The 7,338-nt window shown below is 45.9% G+C and overlaps 1 protein-coding gene across 1 annotated transcript in view; it reads right to left on the bottom strand.

Moving 5' to 3' along the window:
• Adrb1 (adrenoceptor beta 1) overlaps window positions 1-7,338 on the bottom strand; it is a 49,798-nt gene that overhangs the window by 40,877 nt on the left and 1,583 nt on the right. The gene's annotated exons all lie outside the window — the stretch shown is intronic.

Below are 7,338 nucleotides of genomic sequence, written 5' to 3'. Positions count from 1 at the left end.
ACACACACACACACACACACACACACACACACACACACACACACACAGAATGCCTCATTGATAATGCTTTTATGTATCATTTACAGGCCAAGACACTGCTTTCATCTATTTTTCCTCTTTAAGAAGCTACTAGCTTGCACTGTGTTTCTATTGGATGGGGCTTAGTCTTCCCTTCTATGCCATACGTGACTACACCTACCTCATTATCACATTTTCTGGGGGGCAGTGTCTAATCTCCCCAAAGTGTGAATGCCCTGGAGACAGACTCACAGAGGCTGAAAGAGCTCGGAGTACCCTTGGTTAAGAGCAGCTGGACATGTGAATCAGGCAGAGTCCTCACAGGCAGGCCCGTGTGTTCTGAGCACACCTGTTGTGAGGACAACACACACGCCCTTCAGGCCTCTCACCACACGGAAGCTGTGCCCTTGGGGAGCAGGCTGCATCAGGCCTGGTGGAGAGGAATCTGTGTTGCCAGCTCTGTCCCGTGCTTGCAGGATGCTTTTGTAGGACTGTAAGGATTTACTATTTTGCATATTACATCTTTTCTCTTTGTGTAATTATTTTTCAAAGCTTTGTGGATCTGGTGGCATGAATTAAAAAAAAAATGCTAAAAAAATTCCAGAAAGAATGATCTGCTGGTGTTGGCCAACACTTCATTCCGGGCAGCGTTTGTTCTCTTCTGCTGAGAGAGATCTCTGGGACTAGAGATGATTTGTGGATAACAGAAAAGAAAGTAACGTGTGACGCTGCTGAGAAGAGTAAACAGATTGCTCAGGTTGTAGAAAGCAAGGCATGGGGGGGGCATCGCGATGGCTGAGGGGAAAGGGGCCTGCCACCAAGCCTGACAGCCTGAGTCTGGTCCCTGGGAGCCTTATGACGGAAGGAGAGAGAACGGACTCCTGAAAGCTGTCCTCTGACCTCTGCGTGGTGTATTGTAGCACGCACACACAGCCTGAAATAAATCAATGCAATAAAACGTACAATCTTTTAAAAGAGAAAAAGGAAATGTTTTCTTTGAAAACACCTAAAATACCTTTGACACATCTGTGAGGACTTGACAATGAAAGCCATTGTTATATGTATTTAACATATGCTAGGAAAGAGAACAGCGCTAGGCCATCGGTTTCAGTTGCCACTCAGCCCAGCCAGGAGTCAAAACCCCACAAAGCGTTGTGAAGGGATGGCTGCCAGGATGAGAGGTAAAGACATGGTGACCAGTGAGTCACCACTCAAGCTACTTTCTGAGGTTCTGCATGACTGGGGCAGAACCCCGCAGGGGCTGGGAGTCGCCAAGCAGAAAGTCCAGAATCTTTCTAAGTGACTCAGTTTTCCTTTAGTTATGCCTGTGGGGAGTGTTATCTTAGGATTGATCACAGAATCACTTAAGTGTAATTATTCTTCACAGAAGAATGTTTTCCTAAAAATGTCACCACTAACGGCTTTAAAAATCCCCGCCACGCTGCAGAAAATGCAACTGCAGCATCTATTAATGTTGACTATTTTTAAACTGATTTTTAGCAAGGACCTCAAAATTAGAGCTACGTGCTTATAGTTACAATGACAGATATTTGAAGTCAGTAAAGTTCCTGTAGACTGGATGATGTTTATTAAAGCGGGAACAAAGAAACACAATATTCCTCAAGCCGCAAAACAAAGGTAAGCAAAAAAGTACAAACTCCTGTGGTTCTCAGCACTTCCCGTCTCCAAACTGCCATTCCAAGAAAAAGAACAATCTAGATAGTCGCTGTTAGCATCTACAACTCAACACTAAATTCTAGCATTAAGGTCCTTTCCCAGCTGACTTACTTTTCTCCAAGCGCCCGTGGTTTCAGAATCATTAAACTGCCTTCCAACAGCGAGCAGCAAACAGGTTTTTAATCCTGTGTTTGGGAAGTAGATCAGCCTATTCAGCTGTGGTTTCTGTGGACTTTTAAGTGCAGTTTTAAAAGGAAGGACCATTTGTTTGGATGTGTAGGGGATTACATTATATACGTAATATATATAATATATAATATATATGTTATATGCTAGTCTCAGTTGTTCTTTTTCACTTAAAAAAAAAAGCCACAGGGATTTTTGTGGGTGGAGCAGCTAGGAAAGGGAGAGGGAGTCAAAGAGGAAGGTGTTAAGCTCTGCAAAGTGGAGAGGGCCGTTCTACCTAGCGTCTCACAGGGAATTACAAGCAAACTCACTGAACACAAAGCTCAAAGCTGCTCAGTAAGATGGCTTACAATTCCCTTTGAGACGCTTATGTGAGAGCTCCATTCATAAGAAAGCATGCTGACTTTCCCAAGGTCACTGGGCACAGGAACTACAGTTAGAGAAGGAGCCAGGAAGGCCCACGTGGACCATCTGTTTGAGCAAGTTTTCTGCTCTTCCAAAGGTGTAGAGCAGAATTCCCACAATCTACCCCAATCCAACAAATCAACAGTTTAGCCAAAAACAACATTAGTTCATATTGTATGCAGAGTAACTAATGAGAGCCCCAGACTGATAAGGTAAAGTAGTTAAGAAGAGCCAGAGCCAGAGACACAGAGCCTGGGAGGGTAGCCCAGGCCTTCAACACCACCCACCAGGAGGGACTCCACCAGAAGGTATAAACAGTAACTTGAAGTTTTGTTTTGTCTTGTTTTTTCTGGGAGTCATCCCTTCATTTTGAGCAATAGTTGAAGTCTTAGGAGAACACTGGAACATGGCAATAAATGCATCAGAGGTAAGCATTATGTTGTAAACAAGAAGAAGGTGACCTCACTACTCTTAATTAACAACTATGAGCGAGGGCATGTATCGAAGAGAGGGAGAAGGTGAAGGAGAATTTGTGCCCCAAGAAATGTGGAAAACCAAAGATTTAGGAAAGTATTTGTGAGAAATGAAGAGCATTTGTGGAGAACTACAGTTTAGCTATTTCTAGAAGAAAGCAAGGACCACCAAACAGGCTAGGAAGCATGATGGTGCAAAGACAAGAACAGGCCTTGGGTACAGAATGCCGGCATGTAATCAGGGCAGCAGCTTTCTGTGCCTCTTTGCGTGTTGCTAGCATGCCTGCGAAGATCCTGCTGTCCTGGCCAGCCATCGTGGGCCCCTTAGGGTTGCTGGCTCTTTGCAGCCTGTCATTAGAGCAACTGCATTTGGAAGCCTCTTAACTGCACCAGAAGCAAATCTGACTGACGAGAGACTCTCCCTCCCCCCACTAAAAGGTAAAGGGCTATTAATGCACGAAGTTAATCTTCAAAGTATTAATTTATAATAATAATAATAATAATAATAATAATAATAATAATAATAATAATAATAACAGTACCACCAGGATTGTATTTGGGAGCTGCCTGGCAGACTTAATGACAGCAGATAAAAGGTGGGTGTTTCCAGAGCCGGGAAATGGCTTGATGGAGCTCAAAATCACTACAGCAGATCAAAAACTACTTGGGATATAGAGATTCAAAAATTATGAGATTCAGAAGCAATATTCTGGATGGGAATTCAAATAACGGGGAGAGTGTGAGTGACGAGGAAGAAGGAGAAATTAATTTAATTCCACTTGCTGATGTGCCTGCACGGAGCTATTTTTAGGTATAATCCAAACACTGCATATCTTCTCCATTTTGATTAGTAGAAAACTGGCAGAGAGCCAAGAGAATTAGTGTTTCTCAGCACACTGAGCCTGAAATGCACAAATAAAACTACATTATCTGTGCCAATGCATTTAATTTGAGCTACTCCTAAGTTCTATTTTTCCCCCAAGAGTACACAGTCCAGCTCAATTAGACACATGCTCAGAGCACACAGGTCCAGCTCAATTAGACACCTGTCACAGGTGGCAATAATACTCTAGATTGTTGTTCCCGGGACCCTTCCTCAGTAGCTGCGGCTAAGAACTTCACTCTCAGTGTTCCTCGGGCATGACAGGCACAGAATTTCTGCCTGGTGATTTTACAAAATGCCAGGGGAAGCCAGCAATCCAACACAATGTGAAACTTAAATGAGTTGGGGAAATGTGCTTAACAAGGAAAGGTTTCCCAATGGGCACTTAGAAGTTAATAATTCCAGTTCCAAGGAAAGCACAGAAGAGAAAAATGAACTCAATGGCCCAAGCCCAGAAATGGCAAGCTCCTGGACGGCCCGTCTCGCACACCGTCCATCGTCCACACAGAGCCTGGCAAGTTCTCACTACTCTGCAACTCCGAAACCTGGGGTGCCCTCTCATGTACCAAGCCACCGCAGCTTGACTGCATTCTGTCCACTGTTGGGTGTTATGGTGGCTGCTTTGGCAGCCTGGTGTGCACAGAAACAAGGGTATGACAGCTCCCTGCATGCACGCTGCCCTCCTGCCATCTCTGCAGCTCACACACAGGACTGGCCACCACCATGGGTTTCGAGGTTGGCAAACGAGCTTCCACCGATCCCACTGAGCACGGCTACCCTCCTCCACAACAACCCCAGGGGCTTTTCATGCGAATTCATGGCCACCAGCCTGCCTGTGAATCTCCCTTGGTGCCTGGTTGGGAGAACACAGAGGCTTCCACAAAAAAAAAAAAAAATTCTTTACTTACTTCCTGTCAGCCCATCTAAACAGGGCCCCTCAGCACAGTGGGCTAGCTCACTAAAGAGACTGCCCCCAGCAGCTAACTGTATGATTTGCTCTTAAAGTTGATGCATGATCAGAGCTGAGGGATGTGGGCCTGTGACCAGTCTGGGGTCAGAGTATGCTCTCAGGTAGACAGCATTAAACAGGCACGTCAGGGTTCTCCAGAGAAAACTAAAGCTGCCAAGTTTTAACCTTATGAACAAAAAAATCCCCCAACAAAATGCACACCTGGGGCGGGCTGAGGGCAGTGATATGGCTAAAACAAACTTTATTTCTTAGGGAACTTAGAGTGTCATTTTATCCTGAGATGGGCTTACATTTTCCAGAGTAAGTTTAGGTATTATCTTTTCCAGAACTTTAGCATCATGCTCTCCCCCTCCCTCCCTCCTTTCACTTCTCCCTTTTTGTCTTCCTTTCTCACCTTCTTTCTTTTTCTGGAGACAGAGGGTAAACTTCCAGGAGCCCTTGTTGCTGCTGTTCACCCAGCCCGCCTTCCACAAGCATTCTCAAAGGCCAGCACCATTAACGGTTCTCAGACCGTGCCGGAGCTTTCAGGTGTGCCTCGAGAGAGGATGATGAGTCCTGCCTTCGCCTGGAAGAAGCTAACTGTGGAGTCCTAGCCAAGACTCTTTTCATCTTTTCATCTGGGTTACATTATGGTCTAGTCGTGAAATGAAAATCTTGTTTAAACATATTAAGTAAACAGATTTGGGGAATGTACAATTAATCTCGGGATGGAATGTTACTATACGCTCTTCGGGAACTAATTTTAATAAAAAACACTCTGTTCATTGGGTGTTATAGCTCTGTGAAGAAGTTAAAGGAAAGCTAGGAAGTTAAATTTGCCTTTGCTGCCCACCCAGAACTTCTGTTGACAGGATCTAGGTAGTTACATAAGACAGATAATATTTACTTCGGAAGCCCTTTTATACATCTTTGTTAATCATATTTTTTTTTTCGTTCTAAGCAGCCACTGGAGAAATCTGAACCCGCCGTGATTTTCAACGCGGAAACAAAAATAAACTGGGAAGCCACTCACCACGTTTCAAGTGGGCGCCGTGGGCTGGTCACTCCTTGCTGCCTGTATTTCTGTGGGCAGTTGCTGCTGGGTTCCCTGGCTCCAACACTCTCTCTGGCTCTCTCTTGCAGAAGACACACACTCCCTTCTTCAGTCAGGTGAGGCAGATGGGCTCTTGAGGGTGCCTAAGTTGTCTGAATACCTTGAATCCGGCTGTGAAAATTTAGGGCAAATCTGTGGCTCTCAGTAGGTGAGTGCCTTATTTGGTCTAGAGGCATTTTGCTCTGTGATTGAGTCATGAGGAAACATTCAAAGTGCTGCCAGTCTGTGCTCTGAACGAGACAGACGCTCGGTCTTTTTACAGACACGCGGTGCATGACCTCGGTTGTGCGGCACGGGTGTTTTATTGCACACTGACCAATTCCTCACACAGTAGCTAGTTGCATCAGAGTATAAATACTTGGTCATACACAAGAGGAAATAGAATATACACATGAGTGCTCAATTTTACCGGCAGATTCACGTGGGCACGTGGACATTAAAAAATAATAAAAATATGTAAGATAATAATATTTATAATATGGATACAGTTACAGTACCATGATAAGAGTATAAAAAGTAATATTTCAATAAATCATTAACTCAATAACATTTAGACAAGAGAAACTGAGTTTGAATTTTATTTTAGGTTTTTAGGATCTGCCCACCTCCCCGTCCCATTAAAAATATTTAATTTTTTTGTGCAAGTTAACAACTTCTATGGACTTTACAATGCCTAACACTGCAAAGCGGCATTTTCAGCCACTGCCTTTTTGTCGCCTTTGTTTTTAGCCACATGTGCAATAATAATCTCAACTGTTTCCTTTCTTTCTTTTTTTTCCCCCTGTCCTATCTTCAGCTGACAGAGTCACACAGAGAGACTCAGCGCCTGGTCCTTCCAGCTAATATTGATACATAAATAAGCTGTTTAATATAAACAAGTCTTTCAGGCTTGCTGTGCAATGCGCACAGAGTGAGGTAGAGAACCCTTAGCAGGACACCGAGGCGCAGGGGACAGGGTCTGCCCTCCGGAAGAAAGCGAGAGTTGAACGGTTCTCGAAACCACATTTTGTGTCTGTTTCGCATCATCTTTTCCCTTTGCTTTAAGAACAGGAGACATCAGTGCTCCGGAATTAATATGCGATTTCTTTAGAAAGCAAAAGGAAACGCTTTCTGGCCAATTATCGCCGCCCCCACCCCCACCCCAAACCGGAGCTGCCTGCTTCGGTTCCTAGGTGTGGCACCGGAAGGCCAGGTGACAGGCTCCGTTCACCCCCTCCTCCCTGCCACTCGGGTCCTGGCAGAAAGTGTCAAAACCCACCTGGCGGGGAAATGCCTAAAGGTGGGTTAGGAATACACACAGACGGCCAAACCGCCGAGAGAAAGGAACCCAAGACAAAATCCGAAAGCCGCTCTCCGCCAGCTGCTCCCAAACTTTCCTTTCCGCGCAGCGGAGGGTCCGGGGCCTCTCCGCGCGGACGACTGAAAAGGTGTGTGGGTTCGCCTGCCGCGGGTCTGGAGTAAACAGATGCCCCTCCCCGGGGGCGCCCCGGCGGGGGCTCTCCGGCTCGGGGGACCCGCGTCCGGGCCTCGGGGCCGGGCAGCCTGGCCCGCTACACCTTGGACTCGGAGGAGAAGCCCCGGCGCCCCGGCTCGTCCAGGCTCGAGTCGCTGTCCGCGGCCGGCGCCCCGCCGT

The sequence above is a fragment of the Psammomys obesus genome, unplaced genomic scaffold (assembly GCF_907164565.1).
Source record: "Psammomys obesus unplaced genomic scaffold, mPsaObe1.curated_primary_1811, whole genome shotgun sequence".
In the NCBI taxonomy this organism is placed as follows: domain Eukaryota; kingdom Metazoa; phylum Chordata; class Mammalia; order Rodentia; family Muridae; genus Psammomys; species Psammomys obesus.
Note: the sequence above shows the minus strand (reverse complement) of the source record. Positions and strands in the feature narration are given on the sequence as shown.